The 9,474-nt window shown below is 39.3% G+C and overlaps 1 non-coding gene across 1 annotated transcript; it reads left to right on the top strand.

Annotated features, from left to right (window-relative positions):
* The first annotated feature begins 8,956 nt into the window (after window positions 1-8,956).
* On the top strand, window positions 8,957-9,063 carry LOC131254542 (small nucleolar RNA R71). Its single transcript, XR_009175659.1, has one exon. It is a non-coding gene; the product is annotated as a small nucleolar RNA R71 (small nucleolar RNA).
* The last annotated feature ends 411 nt before the right edge of the window (window positions 9,064-9,474 follow it).

Below are 9,474 nucleotides of genomic sequence, written 5' to 3'. Positions count from 1 at the left end.
AAATCTTTGGGCCCATGACCTGAATAAGCTATTAAAATGGATGGACGTAGTGGATTGCTTTCCCACCCTCTACGCGGGTTGAAAAATCGATGGATGGCTTAGATATGGCACACATACGGTGAGTTGAAAAACCAATGGACAACTTGGATATGGCACACGTACATCAAAGTGGAGTCCACAGTGGGCCCCACAACATGGTCATGTTGGATGGGGATAAACATTATGGCATGCTCCAGGAGGTTTCGTTGGCAGGCTTTCATTTCCCATTTTCTGTGGTGTGGATCACAAGATATTTGGATTTGCTTAATTTGGTCTAGTGTGGCCCATTAAAGTTGAAATCTAGCCCTAAGTGGTCTGGAAGAGCGAATGGGCGGTGTTGGTGTGCAATACATACAAACGTGGACTCCATAAGAGTTTCAACGGTGGACGTTATATCACTACTGCTTTCGTGCAGCGTGGCCCACCTAAGATCTGGATCTCCTTAGATATTAGAGCCTTACCTCACATGTAGAAAACACTCATTAGTATCTTGATTTAAATTTCAAATACATGGAAGCTAGTACAATTAAGAGATAAATATGCAATATTTAATCTTAATCAATATGACAGACCTCAATAAGAAGAAATGGTCTGAAATAGTGGAAAAGATAAATTGTAACCTAAGTATCAAAACCAGCAGATTACACGAAAGGTTTACCCGCACATACCTAGTCATGGATATTTGCGTAACTCGATCGACTCCAAGTCGATATAGTGATATCCTCGTAGGGCTGCTAAAAGAGCATGGTAAGAATGATCTAGAAAGCAATAGACGTTTCATCTCCAGATAGTATTCTCATAAGGCTGCAGAAATGCATGGGCTCTACTGAACTGAGTTCTTCCGATGTAGTACCGATCAGGAATGAAATGGTTGCGATTGGATATCCGTAATGCCATAAAAAAACACAGGGATAGCGTTCACAACCCCAAGTGTATGGTCGTGATGTAGTAATAATCTCGGTGAGACCAAGGTCGAATCTACAGGGACTAATCTTGTGTGTTTTCTGAGAACAACTAGAAGTAGAAGAAGATGAAAACCTAATCTAGAATATGTGAGAGAATAATTATGAAAAACTTGTGAAATTCAAAAGTGAGAAACTAGGGTTTCCAAGGCTCCACTTGTAGAGATCAGGGAGATTTACGCTTGATTCACGAACACAACTGGAATCAGAGTCCCATCTTATCCAATGGAAAAATATCTCAGTAAAATCAAATCTGAACTTCCATTAATCTAGTTCTCAATGGATGAGAGGTATGAGAACTAGAATTGATTCCATCACAAAACCATGCCCATGAGACAAAGCAAACAATCTGAGAGATTTGTGAGAGCTAGGGAGGATTCCATCATCCAACCATGCCTAGGGGGCGATGGTGAATAACGGGATTTCCTAAAATCATAATCTCAATAAAAAGAACATACTCAAAGCTATCGTATATCCATTATAATTTAAGTCACAACAAATATTAAAAACTGAAAGTATTTCTTATAATCAAACTAAAATCAAAGAGAGTTCAACAACTGAATAAAAGCAATAGAAAATAACCCATCACTCTACCAATCCACAACCAATCTGAGAGATTTGTGAGAGCTAGGGAGGATTCCATCATCCAACCATGCCTAGGGGGCGATGGTGAATAACGGGATTTCCTAAAATCACAATCTCAATAAAAAGAACATGCTCAAAGCTATCGTATATCTATTGTAATTTAAGTCACAACAAATATTAAAAACTGAAAGTATTTCTTATAATCAAACTAAAATCAAAGAGAGTTCAACACCATGAATCAAAGCAATAGAAAATAACCCATCACGCTACAAGCTTCACCTCTTAGCCCTAGCTAAGAGGTTTAGCCAATCATAGACATTATTGAACTAGAATCTCTTAATAAAATAATAACAAGAACAACTAGGAAGGGGAGAAAAACTCTTAATGATGGCCTCTCCACGCTTGTGCGTCCATCTGCCTAATGCGTCCCACGAGAAAAAGACCGGCTGTCCTTCTCTCTCTCTCCTGCTCACGTTCTTCTCTCCCCCAGACGGTGGAGTGGAGAACCCCTTTTATAGGCCGCTCTCATGGAAATCTCCCTTCCGCATGTCACGTTTTGGTCTGCGCAGCAGGGAGTTGGTTTCCAGACTTTTCTCGCGTAAGCGGGAGTTCATGAATTGTTCACGGCTAGCACGTGATGGGTTCAGGTACAAAAAGATGGTGCTTCGTCATTGATTGACCCAGGATCAAGATGGATGGCTCAGATCTTCCATCTAGGCCCTGTTGATGGCCCTTATCTCATCCATCCAGCAGTCTGCGCGGGCGTTATGGTTTGCACCTCTATTTTTCAACCCTTCTTACGTTCACATAACCACACAGCAATGTCGAAAAAAGGCTAGGGGCTGGTTGGTTTTGCCCTATGATCCTAATGGTCGGCTCGGATCATCCTTCCGAACGATCAGGGCGGCCCACAATGATCATCCTCAAATGACTTCTGTTTGAATTCCCACGGATGTGAGCTTGCATGGGCACTTTTAATTGGCAAGGTTTAGCTCCATCCGACCTCTTCTTCATGCCGGACGGCTTGGATCATCTGATGGAATCAGCCCTGGTGTCCCACGATCATCCCACGGACAATCATCCGCTTTCCCAGCGTGCGAGGAGGGATTTTTGAATCCCATCGGGTCAAGGGTCTTTTGACCGATTCCAGCAGGCGGTGTGGGGCAGCTCCATGTGAGTTGTGTACATGTGCCACATCGTGTGGGGTCCACCTGGTCATTTTTGAGAAATCTAATCCGTCAATCCGCTTTCCCATCCAATTTAAGGGGTTGCTCCCAAAGTTGAGACCTATCCAAAGATTAGGTGGGTCCCAAGTCAGTGATTAACAATTGATTGGTTGATCTATCCACTAGCTTTGGTGATTCTTGAGTGTTAAATCTATGCTTTTAGCATCCTTTTCAATCCAAGCTCTTAAATTCACCTTACAACACAAACATGATTAAAATAGAATATTAAGCATTATCAGGTTCATAAAACTAAGTTATAACTGGGGTCTAATATGTAATATTTGACCCTCAACACAATCCCCAACCAGCATTTTGCTAGTCCCGAGCAAAGTATGTGAAAAATAAGTTTAATGCACAATGTTCAACCTTTTTCAGAAAACAATCTTTCATGTATAAAGTATGCATGTGTAGACTCAAGATGAGAAAGTGAGATTTTGAAAACCTGGAGCCGAACCACATAAGCAACCGATCAAATAAATCCTTTATCCATTATGTCAGAGCATAGTTTGCATATCAAGTTTTTTAACGTGCTCAGTGAATATACTATCTGTTCATAATGTTAGCCATGCTCATAACTTCAAGATTGGTTGAGAACCCAAGTATTGATTCGAACTTATCCCCTTTTCCTTCTTTTTCCAGTTTTTGATTTTATATCGATGGTCTTGTATTCATTCAATCTTTTCATCCCTTTTTTTTCCAGACATTTTTCATTCCCCTCAAAGATGTTATCATTCTTCATTCTTTATGACCTTTTTGTCGATCTCCTATTTTTTTACTGGTTTTTTTCTTCTTTTAAGGTGGATAAAATTCTCCAGACTCGGTTCTCAATATCTTTCACTGATCATCATATTAACAATTAGAAAATCTAATACTATTCACAGAGAACAATTTAAATAACATAATATTCAAACATCCTCTTAACCAAGTGAATGTAAGAACCATAAGTGATAGGTTACTTAGTTGCTCCAACTCCAATAATTCAAATTTTGATTTCTATCTTATTTCTATACTCAAAATAGTCTTAAATACACAATTTATCGCTTTCCAAACAAATATCATTGAAAATTTTCATAACTTTCACAAATTTTGCTCAAAACTGAGAAAATACTGATTAGCTTACCTAATCTCCCATCCCTAACCTAAAATCTACATTATCCTCAATGTAAAAGAAATACGCAAGATTTGCAAAAGAGACAACGTAATTGAAAGAAGAGTGATAGAGAGATAGTACCAGATGAAGAAATTTTTAGGCTGTTTTCAAAGGATCTCAGCGTGAATGTGGGTTAGCACAAGAGTTATCCAACCAAAAACAAACTATCCTAGAATGGCATAAAGAAAAGTATCCTAGACAGCATAAAGCTAACTAACCTAAACATAATATGAAAGTAATAAACTGAACTATTCCTCTGTTAGACTAGGAGATCAATCCTGGTATACAGGATCGGTCAGAGGTATGGACATGTCCTCTGAATCAAATTTCTCAACAAATGGCTTTAATTAATGTTCATTTACTTTGAATTCTTTGCCCTTGTTTAGATCTTGTATCTCGACAGCCCCATGAGGATAAACGTTGGTAACAGTGAAAGGACCGGTCTAACTAGATCAAAGCTTACCCGGAAAGAGATGTAACTGAGAATTATACAAGAAGACTTTCTGACCTAGTGTGAATGATTTTTGAAGAATGTGTTGGTCATAAAACACCTTCATCTTGTCTTTGTAAATTCTTGAGTTCTCGTACGCATCATTCTGGATTTCTTCAAGTTCATTCAACTAAAGTTTGCGTAGTGAGCCACCGTTCTCCAGATTGAAATTTAAATTTTTGATTGTCCAGTAGGCCTATACTCCAACTCCACAGGCAAGTGGCAAGCTTTCCCATGGACAAGTCTAAAGGGAGACATTCCAATGGGAGTTTTAAATACGGTACGGTAAGCTCATAGGGCATTAGTCAATCAGATTGACCAATCCTTACGGTCAGGGTTAACCATCTTTTCCATGATGTATTTAATTTTCCTATTGAAAATATCAGCTTTCCCACTTGTTTGTGGGTGGTATGGAGTGCTCACTTTGTGGAAGATGTCATATTTCTTCATTAAATTCGCAAATGGCCTATTACAAAAGTGTGAGCCCTCGTCACTAATGATGGTTTGAGGCGTTCTAAACCAGGAAATGATGTTTTCTTTTAAGAATTTAATGACCATTTGATGGTCATTGTTCCGACATGGAATCGTTCGACCCATTTAGTGACATAGTCTACTGCTAGCAAAATGTATAAATTTCTAAAGGATTGGGGGAATGGTCCCATGAAATCGATGCCCCAGCAATTAAATGCTTCTATGATAAGAATGAGGTTCAAGGGAATAATATTTTGACTGGACAATGCTCCTAATTTCTGATAACACTCACAAGCTTTGCAAAACTCATGAGTGTCTCTTAACATAGTGGGCCAGTAAAAGCCACACTGCAGAATCTTGGCCGTGATCTTTTTAGCAGAAAGGTGACCACCACTGGCATGAGAGTGACAGAAGGAGATGACACTTTAGTGTTCATTATCTGGCACACATCTCCTTAAGATTTGGTCTGGATAATATTTAAACAAATACGGATCATCCCAGAAGAACTTACGCACCTCGACGAAGAATTTTTTCTTATCTTGCGCAGTCTAATGTGTCGGTGTGAAACCTGTGGCAAGATAATTAGCAATATCAGCAAACCAAGGTGAATGGGAGACTTTGAACAGTTGTTCATTAGGGAATATGTCATTGATATGTGTCGTCTCAAGGGAATTAGGGAGATCAAGGTAGAAAAGAAGCTTAGCCACTATGTTCTCTACTCCCTTTTTATCTTTTATTTCCACATCAAATTCTTAGAGTAGGAGAATTCATCTAATCAGGCGGGGCTTAGCATCATTCTTAAAAAGAAGATACTTGAGCGCCGCATGATCTTTATAAATGATGATCTTGGATCCGATCAAGTAATATCTAAATTTGTCTAAAGTGAACACTACGGCTAAGAGTTCCTTTTCAGTAATAAAGTAGTTCACTTGGGCAGGATTTAGAGTTCTACTTGTGTAATGAATAATGTAGGGATTCTTTTCTTTTCTCTGGCCTAAAACCACCCCAAGAGCATAGTCAGACGCATTGCACATAAGTTCAAAAGGAAGGCTTCAATCGGGTGGCTGCATGATAGGTGCAGTGGTTAACATGCCCTTAAGCTTAGTAAAAGCTTCCTGGCATTGCTCAGTCCACTCATATGGTGATCCTTTTGAAGTAGATTACATAGAAGATGAGAAAGATGACTAAAGTCCTTTATGAATCTCCTATAAAAGCCAGCATGCCCTAAGAAGGATCGCACATCTCGTATGTTCTTGGGTGAGGTAGGTTAGAGATAAGATCAATTTTAGCCTTATCTACCTCAATTCCCTTGGATGAGATGACATGTCCAAGGACAATTCCCTTACGAACCATGAAATGGCACTTCTCCCAATTGAGTACCAAATTCTTTTCTTCATATCTTTTCAATACACATTTAAGATTCTCTAAGTAATCCCTGAAAGATGGACCAAAGATAGAGAAGTTGTCTATGAAGACCTCTACATATTGCCCCACCATGTCAAAAAAAATACTTATCATGCATCACTGAAAAGTAGCAGGGGTATTACACAGTCCAAATGGCATCCTTCGGTAAGCAAAGGTGCCAAAAGGACATGTGATGTGGTGTTTTCCTAATCTTCAGGAGCTATCTCTATCTGGTTGTAGCTCGAATACCCATTAAGGAAACAATAGTACGAGTGACCAACTAGCCTTTCGAAGATTTGATCAATAAAGGGCAAAGGGAAGTAGTCTTTCCTCACGATGGTATTCAACTTCCTGTAGTCAATGCACATTCTCCAACCAGTAGTAACTCTAGTTGGCACGAGTTCATTGTTGGCATTGGCTACAATGGTGATTTCGGACTTCTTAGGAACTACTTAAGTTGGTCTCACCCATTGGCTATCGGATATAGGGTATATGATACCCACATCCAACAGCTTAAGAACCTCGGCTTTAACCACTTCCTTCATGTTTGGATTTAGTCTACATTGTGGTTGCCAAGAGGTCTTCACATTATCCTCAAGATAAATGTGATGAGTACAAACCAAAGGGTCAATTCCTTTAAGGTCCGCAATCGCCCATCCAAGGGCTCCCTCATGCTCAATGAGAGTATATATGAGCATACTCTCTTGTTCTTACTCAAGGTTGGATGAAATCACTACTGGGTATGTCTCATCTTGATTTAAATAGACATATTTCAAATCAGATGGCAATAGTTTTAGGTCAAGCTTCGGTGCCTTGAAGCTAGACGGTAGATGCACTACATCAGTTTGGGAAAATTCTTCAAATTGTGGCCTCCACCGGTTAACTTCAAGTACCGGTGCGGTATCAAGCATGGCACATGTCTCCCTAATTATATCATCATCTAAATCATGGGAGTGGGCCAAGCACGTCTCTGGAGGGTCAGAGGAATAGGTCAAAAGTGTTCTATCTTCTATGAAAGAGTCATTCATGTTAATGTCGTGGAAATCGTCATCATCCTCTAACTGTTTTCCTATGTTGAAAAAGATATTCAACTCCAATGTCATATTCCCGAAAGACATACTCATGACTCCATTCCTGCAATTAATGATTGCGTTTGAAGTGGCAAGGAATGGAAGACAAAGAATGACGGGAATTTGAGTGCTCATATTATTGATGGGTTCCGTATCTAAGATAATAAAATCTACCAGGTAGTAGAATCTGTCAACCTGGACCAACACATCCTCAATTTCCTTCTCGGTACACGAACTGAGCGATCAGTAAGTTGTAATATGGTTAAGGTGGGTTTCAATTCACCTAAACCTAACTATTTGTAAACCGAGTAGGGAATCAGATTTACGCTTCCTCCTAAGTCAAGAATTGCGTGCTCAATTCGATAGTTCCCAATTACACAAGGTATGATTGGGTTACCGGGATTTTTGAATTTCTATGGCACATCTTGCTTTAGGATGGCACTCACTTTTTTAGTTAAGAAGATTTTCTTTTAAATATTTTGTCGTCATTTGGTTGTACACAAGTCTTTTAGAAATTTGGCATATGAAGGTATTTGTTTAACTGCATCTAGTAGAGGAATATTGACCTTCACTTGTTTCAACACCTCTAAAATGTCCTGAGAGTTAGAGAGAGGTTTTGGTGCAACCAACCGTTAGGGGAATGGGGCAATTGTCTTACCTTGAAGTTTCGGTTCTAATTCTTATGGAACAATGCTAGGTCTATCATTGTTATCCTCTTCTGAGTCCTTAGGCTTTTCAGCCCTAACCGAAATGGTCTTGTCAATGGTCTTCCTACTCCTAAGAGTGGTGATAGATTTAGCTTACTCCATTTGGTTTGAAGAGCTCGGGTCGCTAACTTCATATTGTGGTTTTGGATTGGGAAGAGGTTGAGCTGGAAGGCTCCCCTTATTCCCAATCATATTCCTTGTGTCAAGCCCTTGTATGGCTTTTGTAAAGTCTTGAAAGGCTTGTAGCATCCCTTGATTGAAAAGCTCTTGCTTTTGAAAATGTTTTAGAACTGGATCCTCTTGAGGTTTCTCTTGATTTGGAATTTGGTTTAAGAAACCTTGAGGGGTAGGTCCATTCCTCCAACTGAAGTTTGGATGATTTCTCCAACTAGGATTATATGTATTGGATGTAGGTCCATTGAAAGGTCTTTGGTAATTGTTCACAGCATTAGATTACTCATTCAACACCTCGTGAAAGGCAGGTATCGTTGGACAATTTTTAGTTGTGTAAACATTGCAAGCACAAATACCGCAAACAATTTCCTTAACCTAATCTTTCTTTAATTCCATGGCCTCGAGTTTTCTGGTGAGATTAGCCACTTTAGTATTAATATCATCGTCCTCTTTCAGGAGATACATTCCACCCCTCTCTTTGGATTGAGTCAGCCTAGACATGGTGCTTGATTTTGGGGAAATGTCCCATAATTGTGTGTTTTTAGCAATTTTATCAGAGTAGTCCCACACATCATCGACACTTTTATTCATGAATTCCCCATTACACATTGTCTCAACTAATTGGCATATGGGGATGTCAGTCCATCATAGAAAAATTTTGTGATGCGTCACGTTTCAAAACCGTGTTGTGGGCATGAACTAACAAGATCCTTGAACTGTTCCTAAAATTGGAAGAATGTTTCATCTTCCTTTTGGGTGAAGTTCATGATCTACTTTCTAAGGGTGTTCGTCTTATGGTATGGAAAATTTTTCTTTACGAACTCCTTTGTCTTGTCATTTCATCTACCAATAGATCGAGGACACATTGAATGCAACTACATCTTAGCTTTCTCTTTCAAAGAAAAAGGAAAGAGTTTCAACCTGATCGTGTCGTCAAACACGTTAAGAAAATATAGAGTGGCTATGATTTTATCAAACTCTTTTAAGTGTAGATATGGATTTTCAAATTCAAGTCCATGAAATTTTAGAGGGAGTTGGATTACCCTAGCTTGATATCTATATGTCCTGTATTTTCTAGAAAAACCATGCATGAGGGTGTACTCACCCCTGCCGATTTTAAATAATCTCGTAAAGTACGAGGTGGGGGTGCTTGATGCACCTCATTTTCATCCTGAACTTCCTTAACCCTAGGTTGA

The sequence above is a fragment of the Magnolia sinica genome, chromosome 8, assembly GCF_029962835.1.
Source record: "Magnolia sinica isolate HGM2019 chromosome 8, MsV1, whole genome shotgun sequence".
NCBI lineage: Eukaryota > Viridiplantae > Streptophyta > Magnoliopsida > Magnoliales > Magnoliaceae > Magnolia > Magnolia sinica.
This window is presented reverse-complemented; position numbering and strand designations above follow the sequence as displayed.